Consider the following 23,967-nt stretch of genomic DNA (forward strand, 5'->3'; position numbering starts at 1 on the left):
GAAGTTTACTTCACATCTTCTTAGTTTATTTGATTTGTTTTTAAATGTTTTACTAGCCACCTTTGAGTTTCTTTGTTTCTATGTTTTTTTTTTGTTTGTTTTTTTTTTTTTTAACAAAGACACAATTAAAACAGATTCACAATTAAAGCAGATGGATTCTAAACAATACTAAAACTAAAAAAAAACATAAGTAAATTAAATAAAAAAGAAAGATTCATGAGGAGAAAAAAAAAATCTTTGAAAAGACACAACATTGCGCACCAGGTGTTTTTTGTTTTTCTCTCAACTGAATATATCTGCAGTTGAGGGGGAAACATTTGGCCCAGCCCGGGGCATGTGGTGAGACATTAACAACACCTCAAAGTGACCTCTCCTCTTAACGCTGACTTCAGTTTGGAGGGCAGCACAGTTTGAGACCAGCACACTAATAGAATCAGATCCAAAAGTAGGAAAACATGCATTTTACCCACCCACATAGCTCAAAACAAAACAAGGTTAAGCTGAAAAGTAAAGTTGAACTGTAAAGTTATCTGAACTGCAGAGACGGATAACAAAAATAATCTGTCTATGAAGCAGCCAGAAACTCACAGAAGAGATTAGCTATAGCACCGAAAATCAGATGAAATGATCCAGTTATTGTTTATATTTTATTTTTTGATGGCCTCCATGAGAAATTATTTCAATTATAGTATAACACACATTCAAGTTGTATATTAAAACACATTAAATTTTCAAAACTACCCACACAGGTAACAATCGCCATAAACTGTGGAAAATCAAAGGATAGATATGGTCAGCAAGAATATTCAGGTAGGTTGCAGTGGTTAAACCATACTTAGTTTCCCCAAAGTGTGCCAGGATAAAATACACCGCCAGCAGCAGCAGCCTGAAAACAAGGATTCAGACAGCATGGATCCATGCTTTCATGTTGTTTATGCCAAATCTCTGACTCTAACATCTGAACGTCACTGCAGAAATCAGAGTAAAATAGACCAAACAGTTGTTTGAGCAAGCAGCTTATTATAACCTAAAGCTGGGTTTGAAAAGTTCAGGACCCTGTAGTTGGCGTAAAAAATAAAAATGTCTCATGTTGTGTGTGTTGTCATGAAACAATGTATGACCAGCATAACCAATTAAAATTCAGGCTTGTATAAAATCAGTATGTGGACTTCAAAATGCCTCCTTATATTTCTCCTTTTTCCAGTACTCATTTTTGTTACATTTGGAAGATGGTTTTGAACATCATTTTAAAGTGACCCTTTTGTGGATTATTTACTTATTTTCATATGTTTGCCTGCAAGGATAATAAACAATTATTAAATAATTTACACACACAATAAACACACAAAACGAGTAACTTATTATTATTTTTTTTTCAAACCCCTGCTTTGTGTGACACTTATCTCAGTGATTTATGCATTGGCGCAGTCTGTTGTGATTGGTCTACTGCATGCAGCACATTTTGGAATGGGAACACCCATCATCATTACTGCATTGTGAATTTTAAAGTGTTGAATATTTCCTACAGTATATGAACAAACAACATCACTACAAGTTTACCTTATCAATTTAAGCCTAAGCATTCTTCCATATAATAAAAATGCTGATGAACCGTCTTTAATAACAACCAGCCCAAAACTGGTCTACAGATCTAGGTAGCTAAACTGTAAAACGACACAGTCACAACACTGTTTTGAAGCTACACTTGTTGCTTTTGTAGTAATGCTGTGATAATTAACTTGTAAAGATTGGATTTAACTACAGCAGTTCGAATTGTAATTCTGCCAAATAACTAAAAAGTTATGATGGTGAAAACTGTACACTTCTAGTCAAACCATCCTTCAACAATCTTATACCAAAAATGAAAATAAGGGCAGCATAATAGCTAAAAGTGTGGGCTTGTGTTGCTGTGATTGTATTGTATTGTATTGAAATATGGAGCAATTAAGTGTTGATGTTAAATCAAAAGTAAATCACAGAATACTAAATAAAGGTACCTGGGAGAGAGGAAGAGACGGGGAGGGACAGAAAGAGACAAGGACAGGTGAGTAGGCCCCAAAGAGAGCCTGATAGCAATAGAGTCAGAGAAGATAGACTCCAGAACAGGAAAAAGAAGAGCAAAGTTTACCACCTATTTTGTATCTTTCTTGACCATGTGATCAAAGCCCAAGTACTGAGACATTCAAACTGACCAATCATCATGCGACCACAATGTAAAACCCCTAAAGTCAACACACCAGTCCCTGATCTCATCAGTATCTGCCTTTGTAACCTCTATGTACCTTCTCGATTTGAATAGGTCCTGCGCAGACTAATCTGTGTGATGTAAAAGTACTGCTCCTTATGCTTTTGAATGACTCTGATGATGCCTTGATGCCACACACTGTTTAGTCTTTGCAGCATTGCTTTTAAGTCAAACACACTCAACCTCTTTTTCTCAACATGATGCCCTTTCAGATCTGTGTACACCACAAGTGGCTGGGCTAATGTTTCCAACAGAGGCTCATTCTAAAAACGTAGCCCTATATACGTTTCTGGAGATTGTGAATTATGTATGGCTGCATTTAATCTATTTAAACAAACGCTATGGGGGATATGACACTGTTCCTTTTTGTGCTTACCAGCTGATCGCGTTCGTCCATATGGACGGCTTTCCCTTTGTTACCAGTTTGTACAGTAGCTCACAATGTTCGTCGGTGGACTTGAGATACAGAGAGAAATTGACCACAACAATGGGGTTCGAGTCCGGCAAAGAACGGTTCCAGAAAGCAGGTAAGACAAAAACAGAAGCCAAAAAAAATAAAATAAACAAGTGAATAACAGGGTGAGAATGTGGTAAAATCTAAAAACGTGGTAAATCAGACAAGGGCTTTTCTTTTTCTGGATTGCTTTTTAAAACAGTTTTTGTCAGTTGGCTTTAGGGAAGGGGGTGGGCGGGTCAATCTGTGCTTTGAAAACACTATTGGTTGGATTTAGGGAAGGAGAGGGTGGGTCAGTCGATCAGTCCGTCAGTCATTCAGTCAGTCTGTAAGTCGACAGCGGCCTCTGGTGAATTTACGTGAAAACAGCAGGCATGAATGGCACTAGCAAGAGAAATCTGATAACTGAAAAAGTGTGAACAGTGCTCTCTGGTGGATTTGCAAAAACAAAAACTGGAAAGAAAGCATAGATCCTGAATGTATTTGCCACTCTCCAGAAATGTATATAGCAGTACATTTTCAGAATGAGCCTGTGTTGAATGTTTCATGTTAATGTGGGATTTATAAAAAATAAATAAATAAAATGATCCATTTAAATTACATTAATATAAAGATACAACATCTTTATACATGATGCACTTTAAGATTTTAAAATGTGTAGGATGTTTTCATTCACTTATAGCTGTGTTACTTAATGCATTAAATGTTAGTTTCAAAAATTCACATTAAAGGCACTTTAAAGTTTATTTAAATTACATTGTGTGTATTTCCTCAGGTCAAACTCGTAATTGTCGTTCAATGTCAATGCAATGCACTACCAATTTAAGTTACGGAATCTCTCAGTGTTAAATAAATATAAGGACAAAATTCACTCTGTCCTTTCCCAGTAGGGGTGCTATTTTTATTTAGATATTTATTTATTTTAAACACTCTTATTGGCCATATTTAATGAAAGTGACAAAAGACACATATATCGTATCATATGATATGATTTGGAGGAAAGATACATTACTTCAAAGTTACATTCTACAGACCAGGGAATCTTTTTCTAGTCTCAGTTTCAGTGAATTGTAGTCTCAGTTTGCTGGTTTTAGCTGACAGAAGCGCTCTTCTGCTGCTGAAGCTCATCTGCTTCAAGGTTTGCCATATTGCGTGTTCTTGGCATGAATGCTGCACACCTTGTTATTCTGATAATTTTCCTCTGATATCTGGCATCAACAAGGCTGCTGATCATTGAATATTTTCTCTTTTCCACACCAATATTTTCTGTTAAAACAATAAATGAAGCAAATCAGCAGTTTTCAACATATAGTTAAAGTACAGTTGAATACAATGTACTTTGACCAGCCTGACACCAACAACTCTGCCATATGCAAAATCATTTAAATCACCTGTCTTCCCCATACTAATTCTTAATTTGAACTAGATTTTCTTGACCAGAGCTGAGTCACAATCCAAAGGTTCCATCCTCCGAAGGCCACATTCAAAGATACATTGCATCACAGTGGCATGAAAGGCTGTGTCATTTCAAAGTCCCCTTCAAATATGCCACTGAAATGCATTCCTTGTTTCCAGAGGCATTCATAAAACAGAAGTATGCGAAAATTACATATGGCCTTATAGGTGTACATATTGCAATATCACTCGATTTAGGGCAATATGACATTTATTACATTCCTGCAGGAGAAGCAGCTTTGCAACTACATGTCAACTAAATTTCATTGGACTATTAGTAGAGTATTAGAGTTGGTATTAGAATAATTTGACATACTTGCAGAGATATTTAAAGTCCATTGAATGTCTGTTTGGTGGAACATCAAAATCAAGTGTTGAAGTAGTAGATACAGTATGAAGTAGTCAACTAATGCACTAATAAACAGTGTTATGCAAGCAACTTTCAAACTGTAACACTTTACAGATAGCTTGTTGCTGTTATTTAAACACTGTAAAAACGCCAACTTTCGAAAAGTCCTCTGAACAAAGATTAATAAGTTAACTGAATTTAAATATTTTCATTTGAAATGCTGACAAATAATAGTTAGTTTGTTCAACAAATATGGTGCTTCAATGTGAAAAACTTAAAATATTTCGTTGAACTAATACAAAATTCTTAGTTTTGCGTTGATGCGTGCCCTTCTTGTTGGCGCATGCGCCTTATAAGCTTCTGGCGCATGCGCAATTTACTTCCATAGCTCACTGCAGGGGGTACCTGTCACGTGCGCGCGACAAAACGAACCATCTTTCTTTCTGCGGAGCTACGTGTCAATCGTTTTCATAATCGATTGTATATAATTGTATACATGTTTTTGTGCGATGTGCTACCCATCTGACTGCCCGATCTATTTTACCAGTGTATTAATGATGTGAGAGACCGTGATAGAGCGGTTAAGAGTAGTGGTGGGCAAAGCGAGGCTTCGTGAAACTGAAACAGTCGAAGCAAATGTGTCGAAGCTTCGAAACGTTTCGAAACCTCACTCTACAGTGACATTTAGTGGTCATTTTTTATATATATTGCACTGAAACAGCTTCAGCAAAGAACAATTGAACAAATTGAGGGATTAAACCCCACTTTGTGAAAGTGGAATCCTTCAAGTAACATAGTACAGTGGTTAAGGTGTCAGACATCCATGCATGAGAAGTAGGTTTCAAAGCCAGTCAGTAGCAGTTGTTTTAAAATGCTTTAATACCAGTTGGTAATGCTTTGCTCTTGTATCGTTTTGTTTCAACATTGGTCTGATATCCGAATAAACAATTTGTGAATAAATATGTCTTGTTTTTGTCTTAAAACAGGGTTGTTGCTAGATCAAAAACGGTGGCCTGAAGTTATCAAGAATTATTTATATTATTCATTAAATTTCCCATTTATTGTATTTTATTAATGTCTACCCAAACCCTAAACCCAACCATACTGTAAAAATATTTATTATTGTTTTACAGTGTTACAAAAATGATGCTAAATTGATGGCGTAACTGTAGCTGTATCCTATTTAGGCTACACAAAACAGAAACATGATTAAAATACATAAAACCATGATTTCGAAGTCGGGATTCGAACCCAAAACATCATGCTAAGCACAGAATCAATGAGCAAACCCACAGTGCTCTAAGCCATTTGAAACAGAGATAATTTGGAGACCTTGGCAGTCAAATTAGGATTCACCAGGTCTCGAAACGTTTCTAAGCTGATCGATGCTTTGAATCGCTTTAGTCACGTGACTAGGTGTTTCGAAACACTTTAGTCACGTGACTTGGGTGCTTCGGATCATGCTTCGGTGCAGTGATTCGAAACACTTGCGCTTCGGGATCTCGACACTGTGTCAAAACATCAGTTTCACGTCAGCCATCCCTAGTTAAGAGCAGGCCAACGACGTTTCTGCTAAATCATAGGTATGTATGTCTTTTTTTGTTGTCATCTAACGTTATATTATTTGATATGTTGGCTTTGATGTGCGCGTGTATCCTAATACGGAACTATTTGTTATAATTTAGCCGTGAGTTACTTGTTTCGTGCACTTGGTTTTGGCTATTTACATCAATAAAAGTTTAGAGTGAATGTATTTGAAACAAATAGCGATTTCAATCGAGTCATTTGCTTTAATAACTCACGATTAATACAATGAGTATCATATAACATACCAGATCAGGTATCCAAGTCAAATATAACATTATGTCCTGTTTATCTAGATTGCTGTCAGCATTGCGCACATCATAACCTTTTTTCCCTTCGAACCAGAGCCAGTGGAACAAACGGTGATGTGTTTAACTGTGTAATTTGTGTGAAAATCGTGTGATTATCATGTAATTCATTGCTTGATTTGTTAGCTCGACTAAATGTCTATCATATTCAGACCAACTTGCTTTAACAGTCAGCTAGCTTTTTATTTACATAAAAAATATAAAGAAATATATTTTTCTTTCTTTTTGCTCAAAAGGACTGAAATATTGACAATGACATAATTCAATGCAAGATTTCCTTGAGGAGGTGAGACTTGTTATCATCAGTGAAATTTGACGGTCATTCACCAGCAGATGCAAGAAACCTTTTCTCTTTGCCCAAAAGAAGTTGTTGAGATTTAGCCAGGAAGAAATTAGAGAGAGATAACCTGGACTTTAAGGAAGAGGTAAGTCACTATATTGCAATTGCTTTGGTTTCATTCAAGGTAGTAATGATAATGTTAAAAATAACAAACAACATTATTATTATAGGTAATTCAAAATACATCTGTATTCAGCATTTGAACATTTAAATATTTACATTTACATATATATATATATATATATATATATATATATATATATATATATATATATATATATATATACTGTATATATATATATATATATATATATATATATATATATATATATATATATATATATATATATATTATGTTTAAAAATTAATATGTATGTTTTTTTTTTTTGTATATTGTAGATCTGCACAGAGTTTTCTCAGATCTGTAATGTAGATCTCCTGAGACAGTTAATCGAGTGACTTGATAAATATACAGCACCTCTCCTGAAACTCTACAGAAAAGAAGGGATTCAATGGGTCCAGAGATGGATACAACTTTAAACAAGATGGATGAGCAGGTACTCATTAAGATTTTTTTTTTCTTATACACCCGTCTGATGTTTTTAACATGTGCAACATATTTTGTCCTGTCAAGAATTTCATGCTCAGGTAATACAGTCTAATAAAACGTAATTGCAACAATTTAATTGTCCAGCCCTTTTGCATTAATTTTAATTGTGTCAAGTTGTGTTTTGATTGTGAGATGGAAGTAAGATAAATAACAGATGTTTCACTTGTTTTGAGTGACCATTTCAAATGAATACATTCAAAGAGGAAAATAGAAAATAATAGCTGTAGTTTTTAACTCAAAGTAATTGTCACATGAAACTAAACATTTTTCTAAATTTGCCAACACAACCATTATCAAATTCCATTGTATGGAAACCACAAAATTCTTTTTTAAAAATAAAGCCATGTGTTTTTTCAACAGCATGAATAAAATACTATGCTCATTTAAATGTACTAAGTACATTTTTACTTACAAAACAATAAGATTGTAAAACACCCTTTGTAAATGACTTTCCTTTAGGTCACTGATATTGTCACCGATCGAGAAAGAGCAGCTCTTGAGGGATTGCCAATTTTTCTTCGTAAAAATTCTGCTTGCTTTCTCAAGATATGTCTGGTAAGTTACCCATTTTCATACCCTATTCTACATTTATTAGTCTGCTTGGTAACACTTTTAATAGCTGCACGCTATAAATAATTTATTTAGTATTAGCGAATAGTTAATTTATTTTCTGTTAAGCATAACTCTACATGAAGTGCTCAATGATTGTATTTTTTTTTAACTTTAATGATTCATTTGTATTACTAATTTAAGTATTGCATTATTTACAAACCAGTTATTTAAGAATAGTTGGTGTTTTTAAGATCATTCAGAATGCTTAAGTACACGATTAATAAACTATTCAAATTAACATTTAAATATCCTAATATTAAGGTATGTAATAATAGTTACTTTGTATGTTAGTATATGCTTTATGAGCTTAACTTCATCCAGTTGTGACCTAATCTAAAGTGAGGACTATTTATGCTTTATAAATCCCTTATGAATGACAATTAAAGGCTCAGTTATATTCTAAACAGGACAATAAACAACTTTCACAATTGAAACTGTATCAAATAAAAGTAAATCTTTGCAATTTTATGTAAAATAAAAGTTTAAAAAATTGCTAAATATTAAAAAGTTGTCAATATATTGTTCAATTATTATATATTATAGACTATTCAAAGTGTTACTGTTTGTATGTACGAAAGTATTACATGTTTTTATTTTCTTTGCATAATAGTAATAACATTAATAAGTAGTAATTAATATTACACATCAATTAATTTTCCCATTACTTAATCTCCTATAAGGACACAGACCCTGAAGACCACAGCACCAGAGATTAAAGGATTGGAATCTTCACTGTGGTGGAAGATGATAATGGCACTTCTGCATCCCTGCAATATGTGATGAACCTCGCTAAAATCTTGGAGGAGGCCATAGTACTTCAGGATATCACACATCTGCCTGCAGCCTTCGCTTACTTGTTCAGCCTCTTGTATAGACTGAATATGGAACACCCAAAAGAACTCAAATATACTTTTTAAGTGATTCAGCATGTTTTATGGAGGTTGGTGGCACATGATCTGCGAGAGTTCAGTTCATTCATTCATTCATTTTCTTTTCGGCTTAGTCCCTTTATTAATCTGGGGTCGCCACAGCGCAATGAACTTGTTTTACGCAGCGTATGCCCTTCCGGCTGCAACCCATCTCTGGAAAACATCCATACACACTCATTCACACATACACTACGGACAATTTTAGCCTACCCAATTCACCTGTGCCACACGTCTTTGGACTGTGGGGGAAACCGGAGAACCCAAAGGAAACCCACGTGAACGCAGGGAGAACATTCAAACTCCACACAGTAACGGCAACTGACCCGTGACCACTTCCTAATGTGCCACTGTTTCAATGTTTTGAGGTCTGTTTTTGGACTTTATGTACTTTGTTGACAAAAGTGCAGTACACTTTAAAGACTGTATGAATGGAGTGGCTTTAAGGGTTTACTCTGATTAGATGATTGTATATTCACCTGGTTTGAGTGTTTGGACACACTAATAGCTTGGTTTTAGTAAGGTTGCCAGTTATTTTATGTTGAGGCAGTGTACAATCTTTTCAAATCTGGAAACATTCAGTACTAGTTGTGTACAAACTAGCCCAATGCTGAACACGGCTAATGTCAAATGCTGATTTTGTATGCAAATGTTTTGGATTGTGATTTGAACACAGTTAAAAATAAAAAAAGTGAATTGACTATTCTTGTGTATTTAATTTGAATCCTAAAAATTAATAGTAAATGCATAATGAATCAGTTTGTTTTATTTTGTTCAGTAAACTAAAAAAATCTTGTTGGGTAAACATAATTATTTTTGTTCAGTAAACAAAAGATCTTGTTGAATAAACGTGAAAATTTTTGTTCAGCAAACAAAAGATCTTGTTGAGTAAACATGATAATATTTGTTCAGCAAACAAAAATATCTTGTTGGGTGAACATGACATTTTTTGTTCAGCAAACAAAAATATCCTGTTGGTTGAACATGATATTTTTTGTTCAGCAAACAAAAATATCCTGTTGGTTGAACATGATATTTTTTGTTCAGCAAACAAAAATATCCTGTTGGTTGAACATGATATTTTTTGTTCAGCAAACAAAAATATCCTGTTGGTTGAACATGATATTTTTTGTTCAGCAAACAAAAATGTCTTGTTGGGTTAACATGATATTTTTTGTTCAGCAAACAAAAATGTCTTGTTGAATGAACATGATATTTTTTGTTCAGCAAACAAAAATATCTTGTTGGGTGAACATGATACTTTTTGTTCAGAGAACTAAAGAATTCAACAAAATATTTTGAGTTCACTGGTCTTCAAACCCTGTTTGTTGAGTTAACTCAAAAAGCTATGTGTGATAGGTTGCCTAATTATTTTAAGTTTACTCAACTTTTTTTTTTTACAGTGAAGTAATCCATCATCTTACAATATTGTCTCAGACTGTGTTCCATGATTCCTGTATTACTTTTGAGTTTATTTACCTATAGAATATATCCAAGTCTAGCGACGAGATGATACTGGATTTCCACAATCCTGGACCAGGCCTTATCCTGAGCAGCTGCTGTGGTGGTCATGCAGAAGTGGAAAGCAGGAGTCTGATTCTTGTGATGCTCGAGGGACAGACAAGTCTCACTGACGTCTAGCTTCTCCAGCCTCTGGCGCCTAGACTGTAGCTCTGCACAAGACGTTTGGCCATAGGAGAAATGGTTGTGCCCAACTAATCCTGGTTTCTCTTGAGGTTTTTTTAATTCTTCACTTTTGCCAGTTGGTGAAGTTTTTTCCTCGTTGCTGTCACCACTTGCATGCATGGTTTGGGACCTGTAGAGCTGCGCATCGATGGACTTGCTCTTCAGCGTTTAGACTCTCAGTAGTGATTATTAAACCACACTGAACTGAGCTAAACTGAACTGAACTTAAACACTGAAAACTGAACTTACACTGTTTCAGTTTACTATGACCTTCTGTGTGAAGCTGCATAGACACAATATTCATTGTAAAAGCGCTATAGAAATAAAGGTGAATTGAACTGAATTGAATTGAATTGAATAGAAATACAGAAGTATATCTTGAAGGCACATCTTGGAAGACCTTTTTTAACTAAAATATATGTTAACAACACTAATATACAGAATATTGATTACTTCTGCACATAGATCATCTCAAATGTTTTGAAGAATGTTTAAATCCAGAAAGATAAGCAAATTTGTTTACTAATACATATTATATCATTGTCACCTGCCAAGAAATTATGCCATACACCCTCAATTTTGAGTTTGTGTTGTAGAAAACATGGAGTCACAAAATACGCTTTAATATGTTATAACTTTCAAATGTATTCAGCATGATAAAATGGTAGTGCTTCTTCTCTAAACACAACTGTTTAAGCAGTCAACTATGGCATAATAAAAGTTTTGCTGCTGTTAAGATGTTTTAAGGCCTCATGATTCTACAACAGCTTTCAGTGTTGCAGCTGTCTTCATACTTTGATGTTAATAAATCAAATTAGCTCACCAATGATAATAATTTTTGCTGGAGTTTAACTGGATTCGATGAAGAAGACAATGGTCATGAGTTCCAGTGTTGGGTAAGTTGCTTTAAAAAAGTAATAGATTACAAGTTACTGACTACTACTGGAAAATTGTAATCTAGAAAACATGACTAATTACTTAAATAATAATTACTTTACTTTTCAGTTACTTTTAAAACATATAAAACATATAAAAATAAACTACTGCTCATTTAAGAATTTAATATTCACTGAAAAACTTTACTATGTGTTTAACACAGCAGCTTGACATATTCAAAGGACTTAAAGAGGAAGTTTGCCCAAAACTAAAAAATACTTCATCATTCACTTGTTCCAAAAAATTTTTATTTATTTATTTTTTATTTTTTTGTAACACAAAAGAAGACATGGAGAAAACTGGATACATGTAACCACTGACATCTATAGTATGAAAAAGCACTGCAGTGTTGGAAGTTCTGTGTTTGTCTGGGGTAATACTAAAATGTGTATATTCCATACAAAGCATGAAGCTGATCAGTCAGTTTGCAGTTTCAACTGAATTGAATTGAATTGAATTGAATACTATCTACAGAAGTATATCTTAAAAGGCACATTATGAAAGACTTTAGCTTACTAAAATATATTTTAACAACACTAATATGCAGAATGTTAATTACTTTTGTACATAGATCATCTCAAAGAATGTTCATGAAGAAGACAACAGCATGTGACAGAAGACAAAAGAAGACAAAATCATGAATGTTATCCTTCCTCTATTGGAAATTATAAACTTGCGTGCACAAAAGACGCAATATGTGAATGGCCCCATAAGCTGAAGATACCTTCACTCCCGATCCTGTACAAAAATCCAATTTAGTCTGTTTAGGCTGGGTTGGGCCGCTGGGTTTTCGGAAGCCAGTGTCCTCCTTGGTATTGTCGTAGAGTGCTTTCTGTTCAAGTGCTTGAACAAGTTGCTGGTCGAGTTAAAAGTAGTCTAAAGTTCTTTAGAGACTGGTCATAGACTGCATTTCACAGCAATATTTTGTTTTTACGCTCAATGAAATCAAAGTAATGTCTGTATTTCCACTTGAAGAAGCAACCACTCTCGACAGCAGCCATTTCAGCTCGCGTTCTCCAGAGATTTAAAAGCGCATGCTTACTGACATCGCAGCAGAAAATGTTGTCTAAAAGAGGCATTTTTTCTTCTAAAAACTGTAAATGTAACGTAAGTAATGCAATTACATTGACTATAATAACTGTAATCAAATTACACACATTTAAAATGTAATTCGTTACATTACTGTGTTTCCAAAAAATGTTATTAGAATACATAACATAATGCTTTACTGTGGAACTTATTACATTCAACTCTGATAAATTCACACTCAGTCACAGCATTATTAAACTATGTTTTTTTTTTGTTTTATGTTTTTTTTTATGTGTGTGTGTGTGTGTGTGTGTGTGTGTGTGTGTGTGTGTGTGTTGTGCCTTTAGTATCTTGCACATTTTTATTGTATTATTTTATATAATTACATTGTGATGTGAAATTGTGTAACTGAACATGTACAGATTAAAATATGACTGAAAATGGATTAGTAATGCCTTACACTATCACTTTAAAATAGTTATTGCAATGCATTAGTTTTCTAATGTGTTACACCCAACACTTTTTGATGAATGCTACAGTAGTTGACGTAGTTAAAGTTGCTTAAAGTCAACAGATTGTCTAAATGGAGACCATCAAAATAAAGTTGTAGCCAGCTGTTACACACATTTAACATTATTTCATATCTAATTAGACTACAAGTAATTTGTTAAACAGATTAACAGAAATGCCAATAAATAGTATAATTCTGTATTACAAAAAGAAATATTATGCTACTTTTATAATGTAACAGATTTTTTTTTCTATGCCTGGATTGTACCTGGATTTCTGGCTTCGCACAGACTGTATAGTATCTAAGTAATTGGTTAATGTTCATTTAAAAGAAAAAAAAAAAAACTTATTTTAAACAGCCTATTACTTTTTAAAGACCCAAACAAAATTGCACTTGCATTGTAATTCTGTAGAGAATGGATTGCAGAGGGCTTATAATTGTTCCTTATGTGTGTTGCTTGCCTTCAGGTAATGTTGTCAATTTGCACTAGAATGCTAACAAGCTTCATTCAGGCATACAGCGAATGTCCAATAAAGCACAGTTAGATCTCCTTAATGCATGGTCTTGAAAGGCTGAATGCAATTCTTGAAAGTATATGTAAATGATCTCGGTGGCCTGCTGGGTTACAGAGATGAAGAGGACTTGTGGTATTTGACTGCATTAGGAGCAGACAGTATAAAGCAAGAAACAGCAGAAGTGTGAAAGCACTATGACTCTCCACTGCTATACGGGGAGCATTTATATCCAGACACTCCACCAGCACTCTCTAATCAATCACCTCTTTCCACCTAACAGCTTAACCACCTGTGTCTTCTTTGTCTTCTCGCTCTTAGAAACTCTGTAAAGTACCCTAAAGCACAGTAAAATGTGATTTTTTTTTTTCCAAACTAAATGGAAAAACTATTTCTTGCCCTTTAGCATTCAGATGGAACACATAAACAGATGATCTTTAAGTGTTTAAGTGCAAGTGGGATGGAAGAGAATTGGAAAGAAATATAATTTTAAAGAAAGTCATGTGACACTTTGTGGGTTTGGTTTTATAAATAGTTAACAATATTTGTTATGTTTGGATTTTAAGTTTGGACTCTTTTCAGAAGATTATGACATGTCTAATGGTCATCAGCATCTCACATCCTTGAAAGTTTATATTTTTTATATTTTAAATGAATGTACATTTAAATGTATTTAAATATGTATCATATCATCTTTGCATCAAATTACAAAAAAATAAAAAACTAATTTGCAAGGCTTCTAATACAATTTCTATGAGCTGGAATGTCTCGAATTTTTGTCCTTTTTTCTGAAAGTCTTGACAACACTATTTCTTAGTTTTTCGTTTATTGTTTGAGAAAATAGGATTGTAAAAAAAAATCAAAATTCAAATCTAAGCTTGCTCAACTACTGCATGATGACATCCATTGCTAAGAAACCCGGAAATGTGAAAATGGTGATTGTTTGCTGTTGTTGTTGTATTCATTCTCCTATTCATTTCGGCTTAGTCCCTTTGTTAATCCGAACACATTTGAACAAATAATATAAATTAATATATATTTGTTTTTCCAACTATCATGATATAGCTGCTACAAGGAAACTCGGAAATATGAAAAGGGTTTATTGTTTGTTGTTGATTTTGCCCGGTGTGTCTATTCTTACCCCGCTCTTAAATTTGTGTTCATTGGTTTATTTTCCTCCCAGTCATAACTCTAATGTTATTACCTCGGCTATTTTTTTGTTTAGTTTATTTATTTATTTTTATTTTATTTTTTTTTACTGCTTATAGCTAATGTATTAATTTTTATGAAACTATTATTTGATTGTAATATGGTCCTTGGTTGTTGATTAGTACAAATGTTTACTGGATTGTGTCTGAAAGAGTAGGCATTTTGAGCTCCTTAATCAAGAACAACTCTTTAGTAATATTTTATATTTTATTATTCATTTTGTTTCTGATTTAGAATAGATTGTGTTTTGTTAGAATATGTTTGGAAAGTTTTGCCAGCCTAATTAGTTTAGTTCGGGCATGGAGATGATTTCTGGTTTATTTCATTGTTCCGTTGTTGTTGTTGTTGTTGTTGTTGTTATTGTAGTTAGTTTAAAACTTAGTTTAAGGATTGTTTTGCTTGTAAATGTATTGGTTTAGTGTGTGTTTCTATTAACATTAATGCTATACTTTGTACTTTTTTTTTTTCTTACTGTCGATACACTCAAAAAATATTTTTCTGCTTAACAATATTTGTTATATTTGAATTTTGTGTATGGACTTTCACAAGACTGTTATAATGTGTCTAATGGTCAATGACATCTTACATTCTTAAAAGCTTTAAATATTTTGAAATGTAAAAAAGTCTATATACATTTATATGTATTTACATATGTATCATATCATCTTTGCATCAAAAATGCAAGGTGATTCTACTGCATTGTCTATGTGTGGGACACAGTTTGTCTTGATTTTTGGTTCCTTTTCTAGAAGTCTTGATAACACTATCATTGAGTTTTTTATTCATTATTTAAACAAATAGGATTGAAAAAATATATATATTTGTTTATCCAATTATCATGACATCAGCTGCTGAGAAACCCGGAAATATTAAAAGGGTTCATTGTTTGTTGTTGTTGTTGTTTTCACTCCCCTGTGACTGTGTGTCTAGTCTTACCCTGCTCTTACGTTTGTGTCCATTGGTTGATTTTCCTCCCAATTGATTCTAATATTCAGTCTTTGGTTATTGATAAGTACAACTTTTTACTGGGTTCTGTCTGAACGAGTAGGCATTTTGAGCTCCTTAATCAAAAACAACTATTTTTATACTATAGTAATATTTAGTAGTATTTGATATTTTATTATTCACATTGTTTCTAAATTAGAATAGATTGTGTTTTGTTAGAATATGTTTAGAGAGTTTTGCCAGCCTAATTAGTTCAGTTCAGGCATACAGATGATTTCTGGTTTGTATTATTATTTTTGTTGTTGGTTTGAAACTCAATTTAAGGATTGTTTTGCTTGTTAGTTAATTGATTTAGTTTGTGTTCCTATTATCATTTGTGCTATACTTTGTATATTTCTTCCTTTTTTCGCTTACTGTTGATTCACTTTATTTAAAATGAGCTGAATCAGCACAATTTTGGAGTTTTTTTGGGACAACTTAATTGTTTTATGTTTAATCAGTGCAAATATGTAAAAACAATTTAGTTAACTTAATCGATTTGTGTTGGGACAACACTAAGGAATTGTGTGAAACCATGCATTTTTTACAGTGGGAATTGTCTATTTTATATTATTTCAGGGCCGGAGTGGGACTCCTTTTCAGCCCTGGAGTTTCAAGCCTCAGACCGGCCCACCTCAGTTCACGACTGACTATATTAAAATAAGCTCATTTCCAATTCAGTTGCTAATTACACTATCACGTCTTTTTTTTTTGAGAAAACAGCTGCTTCAGAACTTCAAATGTTCAACAACCCTAACAGTATTATATATCTTAACAATAAAAATGAAAACAATAAATTACTCTAACGAGGATCAAACCCGGGTCCGCGGAGTCTTAACCGAACGTGCTTACCACTGGACCACAAAATAAAATAGGTAAAAAGAGAAGAGTTGCGATAAAATAATGAATAAAAAGGCTTTGGTCAAGTAAATAAATAAATTTAAAAAGTGTGACTGCTGAGAGCAACAGATTCTGGAGCTAGGGACACCGGCCCTCGCGGCCAAAAAACCGGGAATTCTCCCGGTCCTCCCGATTAGCCAATCCGGGCCTGTATTATTTGATTAAAGACTGCAGAAACTCACTCTTGTATTTGTGGCAGTAATGACCTTTCCTACTTCCTGTATCACTTAAATGGTACCATATAATCCCATTTAAACATCAGTCCATGTTTTTGACTAATGCTAGAAATGCAGGCATTCCAGACAGTGTATCTGCATTGTCCTTAGCTGATTCTTTAGTAGAGTATATTTACTTGGCCTTTACTCAATGTATTCAAACTTGAATGTTCACCATACATATTGTTACATAACCATAATTTTATAAATTGTGTTTTACTCATCAGCAATAATTCCGTAATCACATTTTCCTTTTGTGATTCTCTAAATATGGGCCCCGAACGCATTCATCTGTGTGAAATTGTTGTCAGCACTGACAATACAGCAGGTCATTTGATACAAATTCAGAGCAGATACAATCCAAAAACCCAAGATAAAATATTGTCCTGCTTTCTACAAGGGCAAAAATAGCACATAAACTCCAATTATCCCCACCGTCAAACCATGGACCATGCTCAATCAAAATATAGATTTTTACATTAACTTTAAGAGGCCCAGCCCTATCATTTCCGCTCCAAGAAAAATGGATACCTTAAAGGCAATATACTGTCTCTGACAACATTCAGCAGTGTGTTTTATATATATATAAAGTGCAAAAACTAACACGATTGTGATCATAGGAGAGCAGGCAAAATGTGTATTTTAGAAGGATCTGACAAAGAATACATTGTCCAAAGACTTAAATCAGCAGATTAGATAATCAATCTGTTGAAAGGTCCTACATGTACTTATTAAAGGTAAATTCAGACCACTGCTTATAAACCCTCCAGCATGGAGTCAGAAGCATGCCTGATTTATTCCCGGGCTTCGCTGTGTTTTGGGTTGAGATGAAGCACTGGGAATGCAGCTGATCTTGCAGTTTCAGCAAGTATATCTGGATGGATAAGAATGGCCTTCAGACCCTTGATGAAAGCCATCCCATCATCCTGACATTCACTCTCAAATCACCAACTATTCTGCTGACTCCACTGGAGTGGCGACAGGGCACACCAGGGGGCCATCAGGGCACCTCACTCGCTTTCAGAGCAAAAAGATTCCATCGCTATTTTCAGTACCTTGCTTATTTCTTTACTTATCTTTAGTATTTACATTAGCCAACTGCATTTTATGTCTAAATTCAATAATGCTAAGCAAATGCAGCATATCAATATGTAATTAATATTACGGTAATACATTTATCTTAAGTGAACATTTCAATACAGTGATAATCAGAGTTTGTGGTCACTTTTACATTTTTTACACTTTGAACTTGTACAGTAACTGTAACTGATTGGGATGCTGACAACGGGGTTGAGTATCCACTTGTAGTTTTTTTTACAAGAATGGTCAGGCAGGCAATGGTCAACAGGGTTAAACAGGTACATGCCGAGCAATCCAAAGTCATGGTCAAAGAATAGGCAAATATTCGGTACAGACAGCAATGAATCAAAATAAACAGACAATGCAAAGTGTCAAAACACAGTTAGGCTAAATAAGGAAAAACTCATTGTAATGCTCACAGATAAACAGGACTCAGACCCATTATCAGCTTCCCCATCAGTACAGAAGACTCAGCCATGTGTGTGTGCGTTTAAGAGGTATATAAATAGCTATGTAATTAGTCCTGAACAGCTTCAGCTGTGTCTGTTTGCAAACATGGGGATCTAAGACAGGTGTGGTGCATGATGGGATTTGTAATGCAGTTGAATGTGAGTTTGTTGAATTAAAGTTAAATTGCATCTACATGCCAACTAATTTTTTATTAGATTATAAGTAGACTGTTAGGTTGGGGTTAGGGTTGTTGTAAGTTGACATGTACATGCAAAGTTTCTTATTTGTTGAAGGAGCAGTATCAACAGATATGAAGCAGACAGTCTACTAATACTCAAATGGACCATCAAAATAGTGTTACAGAGTGTTGTCCAGCAACCTGCTAGAGCAACACTGCTGGTGATCATAACAGTAACAAACTACCTGTTGTCTTGTGTAAAATTGATAATGAGAAAAAAAAGGTCACACTTTATTTTAATATACAATTAACACTATTACAAGCCATTAACAAACATTTTAGCTCAATAAACTACTAATTAGCTACTAACTAATATTTATTAAGGTTGTAGTTGGGTTCATGTAGGATTCAGTAGGATGTAAAATAAGATAATATATTACTAGTGCTAATAAACAATTATTATTTTAATAATAAGCAGGTAATAAGCCAGTAGTAAATGGTGCAAACTGTTACCGAAAATATATGATAAACTGCAAAAAAAAAAAAAAGATTAAATGATAATATAAATAAATAAATAAATAAATAAATAAATAAATAAATAAATAAATAAATCCTCCACAAATGATTTATTTCTCAACATTTCAGATGAATGCCACCTGCTGAATGTTAAGCACAGATGTCTTATTAATTTACCAGCACCATTTTTCCCCTTGGCAATTATATTTTATCTCTAATGGTGAAAATCCCAGCTCTTGCTATATTTGAGCTACTGGAGCATTTGACCAACTGGCAGAAATCCATCTGCAAGATCAACAGTGATACTTCAATGTCTGTACCTACACACAAAAAAAGAGTTATAAATGCGCCAATCCCTCAACCACGCATTCATCTCGTCTCATATATAAACCCTCTAGCAGAAGATTACTAGATGCTTCCTGCTATCGTGATATGCTCTGTTTATGATATGAAAGACATCGTAGCCCAGCTGATTGGAAACACTCACAGACAGCCGTGTGTAAAATTTGTGCTATAAAATTTCATAAGCATAAATCACAGCGCCTCACTCAATGGTTTTATGTATATTAAATTGTCTTTGTCTAAATCGATCACTATATGAGGTTCTGCTCAGCACAACAGCTCACGTTATAGCCGCAGCTGTTTATACAATGGCTTCAATTTATCAGTGCTGTTTACCCCAGAATGCAATTTGCAGCCGTTTAGTCAAATGAAGACACATGAGTGATGTAGCAAGTGAAAAACATTCAAGAGGTGAGGAGCTAAAGTTACAGTTCTAGAGATATGTTTTCACTGCATCTTCACACCTAACAATACTTATATTAATTGTATTTGTTTAAAGCTTGGATGACAAATAATGCTATATTAAATAGTCAGCTGTTAGTTAGTTAGATAGTTAGTTAGTTAGTTAGTTAGTTAGTTAGTTAGTTAGTTAGTTAGTTAGTTAGTTAGTTAGTTAGTTAGTTAGTTAGTTTACAGCCAGTCAGAATTTTTTCAAATGTAAAAGGCTTGTGCTCTGTGGAACAGCTCAGTGTCATTCTCACTTGATATTATTAATGTTTTAAACATGACTTAAGCCAGGGGTGTCAAACTCAGTTCCCTTGAAGGCCGCAGCCCTGCACAGTTTAGTTCCGACCAAAGTCCAACACAGTTAAGCTACGATCACACTGGACTTTTCGTTCCAAAAACTTCCATTGATATGTATGGAAATGATCCAGACCAGAAATGTAAGCTCGTGTGAAAAGTTTTGCAGTTTTGAAGTGTTGCAAAGTTCAAGCTTAGTAAACTCTGACCTGCAAAATCACATCACGTGACTCCTTGAGACCAATCGAAAATCAAAACATGACCTCTCTTGATAGAAATTTAAAGTTTGGAGTAATCGCTAGATTTTTAAAATGTCTTATTATTGGCTCAATTGCCAGGCTTATTTTGAAATCGTAGCCCTGTATATATTTCTGAAGATTGCGAATTATGTAGCCAAAAGTACATATTTTGAAGTTGCAGAAAGCAGGTAAGACCAATCCAATCTGTGCTTTTTAAAATACTATTGGTTGGGTTTAGGGAAGGAGGAGGGTGAGTCAGTCAGTCAGTCAAACAGTCAGTCGACAGCATCCTCCGGTGGATTTATGAGAGAACAGCAGGTCGAATGGCACGCACAAAATTTAAGATCTCAAAAAGTGTCCTATGTAGCTTCTGGGGCATGTTTGGAGGACTCCAGAAATGTATATAGAGGTACGCTTTCAGGTACGTTTTAAGAATGAGCCTGGGTTGACCATATGACAGAATTTTGCATGCTGTCGCAACTCTAGTGTAATCGCAGCATTACCTGTAGGTTTCAAACAGGCCTGAAGGACTCATTTAGTTTGATCAGGTGTGTTTAATTAAGGTTGGAACTAAACTGTGCAGAGTTGCGGCCCTCCAGGAGCTGAGCTTGACAACTGGTAATACCATAAACATGGGTAATTAGGCAAGTTATTGTATAACGATGGTTTGTTTTGTAGCCATAAAAAAATTTAATAGCGTAAAGAGGCTAAAAGTTTTGGGGCTGGTTTACGATGGGATGTATGGACAGTTATGTGAAGTGGGAAGCATAGTAAGTGCTTCACAGTCCATCTGGGCCCAATCATGATTGTGAGCGGCGCTTGTCGCGAGGGAGATCTGAAGCAGCCTCTCAAGCTGCCTCCCAATTACCTGATCGCATTTGCATTCAGTGCATGAGAGCAGCAATGTGTACGACCGTGATAGTCCGACAGCCTTAGGTCTCTCTCTATCCTCTGCTCTTTGTAGAGTGCTGGTATTAGCTCTGGAGAAGAAAAAAGGGAGAAAAAAAAGCCTTGAACAAACAAGTTGACCACTGTGGCATGCTGAAGACATAATGATTCATCATATTCAGCACTCAGAGGCTCTTTAACCCTGAATACTAAGAGAATGATGCGTGGCGCACACTATCAAGCGCATGTGGATGATATAACCTTTATCACGAAGAATGATGAAACACAACTACTGAAAGCCAAAAGAGATAGTTGATGTCTGCAGGTGAATGGAGATAGTTTATGTCTGCAGGAAGCTACTTTTAGCCCTTACAAATGAAGCACTGTGAATTAAATAAATAAATATATGTAATGAATGCGCAATGATAAAATGTCCTCTATTAAGCTTTTAGCCAACTGCTGTCACCCGTGGCCCATGCGGGTGAGCTGAGATTTTTGACCGCGGTCTAACTCTCCTCCACCCTCAATACATCACTCAGTTTGTGGCCGAGTGGACTGAGCTGGCAGGAATCGGCAAAGATTCAGCACTCGTGTGGATTAATTAATTACACCACAAATGTTAACAAGGTCACTGCTCTGCTCTTCCTGAAAATGTTAATGAGGTCAGAGCTCATCATCTGAATGCTTTGGTCAGTTGAGCCTTTTAATTTCTAATAAGTAACATTTAGCTACAAGACAACAGAAAAGGCAGAATACAAACTGTTACATAGAGATGAGTTTGCTGGAGAGAAAGAGCATCAAAGTGAGCAAGGGAGAAAGAGAGAGAGGCAGAGAGAAAAAGAGGGGAATGAAAACTGGTTTAAGGCATCACATTTCAGAAAATTGTCCATCTTGGCTGAAAAACCTACTGCGGTTCAGCTAACTCAAAATAAACATATACAATGTATTGTGCATGTACACTTCATCACAGTATTGTTTATAACCAGTTCTCTGTGAATCAAAATGTGTTGTTTTTGTTCTTCAAATGTGATACTTTCACTTGCTTTGGAATTGTTTCTTTGATGGTCTATTATACGACAAACAGGCCAAACTTAGTTTTAAATATACACTGTATTTCATTGCTGACAATACAACAAATATTATTTAATGTGTTTGTCGTGATTTGTATAGCTTTTTTTCTTTTTAAGTAAACATGTATTCCAATTTTAAAATGTTGGAAATTGTGTTGAATTTTTTTTTTTTTTTTTTTTTTTTTTTTTTTTTTTTTTTAAGTTGGAGCAGTAAAGCATTTACCTCTTTTAAGTGTTGTGAAAATGATGCAACATTACAAAGACATTAGGGACTGAAAACGTCAAGTGATGTCAGGTTGGTTCATGATGAAGTGTTTCAGGTGTAATTGTGTCCTAAAGTGAGCAGAGGTATGGGGTCTTTGTTGTCTTTGCACTTCAAAATGTTCTACAAATTCATGATTGGAAACAGTTCGGTACTGCAGGTAGGCCAGTCAAGTACCTGCATCCTCTTCCTTCACAGACAGGACTTTGTGATGTGTGCAGAATGTGGTTTTGCATTGTCTTGTTGAAATATGCACGGGCGCCCCTGGAAAAGAAGGCAGCATAATGTGCTTGAAAATCTCTTTGTACTTTTTAGCATTAACAGAATGCAAGTTACCTTTGCCAAGGGTACTGACACAGCCCCATACTATGACAGAACCTGGCTTTTAGACTTGTTGCTGGTAACAGTCTGGATGATTCTTTTCTTCTTTTGATCCAGAGCAAATGGGATACATTTCTACCAAAAAAAAAAAAAAATACTTGAAATACTGATTCATCTGACCACAGTACATGTTTCTACTGTGTGATAGTCCATCCCAGAAGCATCCAAGCCAACAAGTTAGCACTATGTGTATTTACTTCAAACTCTTATTATTTTCTTTCTTCTGTTGAAAACAAAAGAAGATACTTTAAGGAATGCTGGAAAGTGATAACAATTGACTACAATAGTAGTTGTTTTTCCTACTATGGAAGTCGATGGTTCCCGGTTTTCAGCTTTCTTTAAATTAACAGTTTGGAACCATTTCTGGATAAAATATTTTTTAGGCCATTTTTATTTAAAATTTGGCTTTTCCATAATTTGTTTGCACATTAATACAGGGTGATGAAAACCCATCTACTATCTTTTCTTTAAACACTTATTTCAAACTTTCAAACAAAAGAAGATATTTAGAAGAATGCTGGAAACCGGTAACCATTGACTCCCATTGTTATTCCTACTATGAAAGTCGATGGGTACCGGTTTTCAGCTTTAACTGGGATTTGTGGATTTAACTCATACATGCCGATACTCCCGTTTTTCCTGACAGTCTCCCATATTTCAGATCCATCTACCATCTGAACCCCCCCCCCCCCCCCCCCTTGTTTTATGCACTATTGAAGGTGAATTATAACAATGCCATAATATTTTTCTTTGAGGAACATTGTTTTTAAACATTTCAATACTGTTTGTGTATTTGTTGGCAAACTGGTGATGTTTGGTCCATATTTGCTCCTAAAGAAATAGACCTTTCTTGAATGCTGCTTTTCACCTGTTTTACTTGCAACCAATTTATTTGACTACTAACTACTACTAACTAACTTTTTTGGATTGTGTTACAGGTGTAAATGATAGGAAA

General features: G+C 34.6%; 1 long non-coding RNA gene across 2 annotated transcripts; it reads left to right on the forward strand.

Annotated features, from left to right (window-relative positions):
• Positions 1 to 5,986: 5,986 nt before the first annotated feature.
• On the forward strand, positions 5,987 to 9,584 carry LOC147843148 (uncharacterized). Of its 2 annotated transcripts, XR_015496082.1 has the most exons (6): positions 5,987 to 6,086; positions 6,384 to 6,449; positions 6,632 to 6,820; positions 7,135 to 7,292; positions 7,805 to 7,900; positions 8,638 to 9,584. It is a non-coding gene; the product is annotated as an uncharacterized LOC147843148 (long non-coding RNA). The 2 variants fall into 2 exon arrangements; XR_015496081.1 differs by lacking the exon at positions 6,384 to 6,449.
• The last annotated feature ends 14,383 nt before the right edge of the window (positions 9,585 to 23,967 follow it).

The sequence above is a fragment of the Danio rerio genome, chromosome 7 (genome assembly GCF_052040795.2).
Source record: "Danio rerio strain M-AB ecotype USA chromosome 7, GRCz13ab, whole genome shotgun sequence".
NCBI classification, from domain to species: Eukaryota; Metazoa; Chordata; class Actinopteri; order Cypriniformes; family Danionidae; genus Danio; species Danio rerio.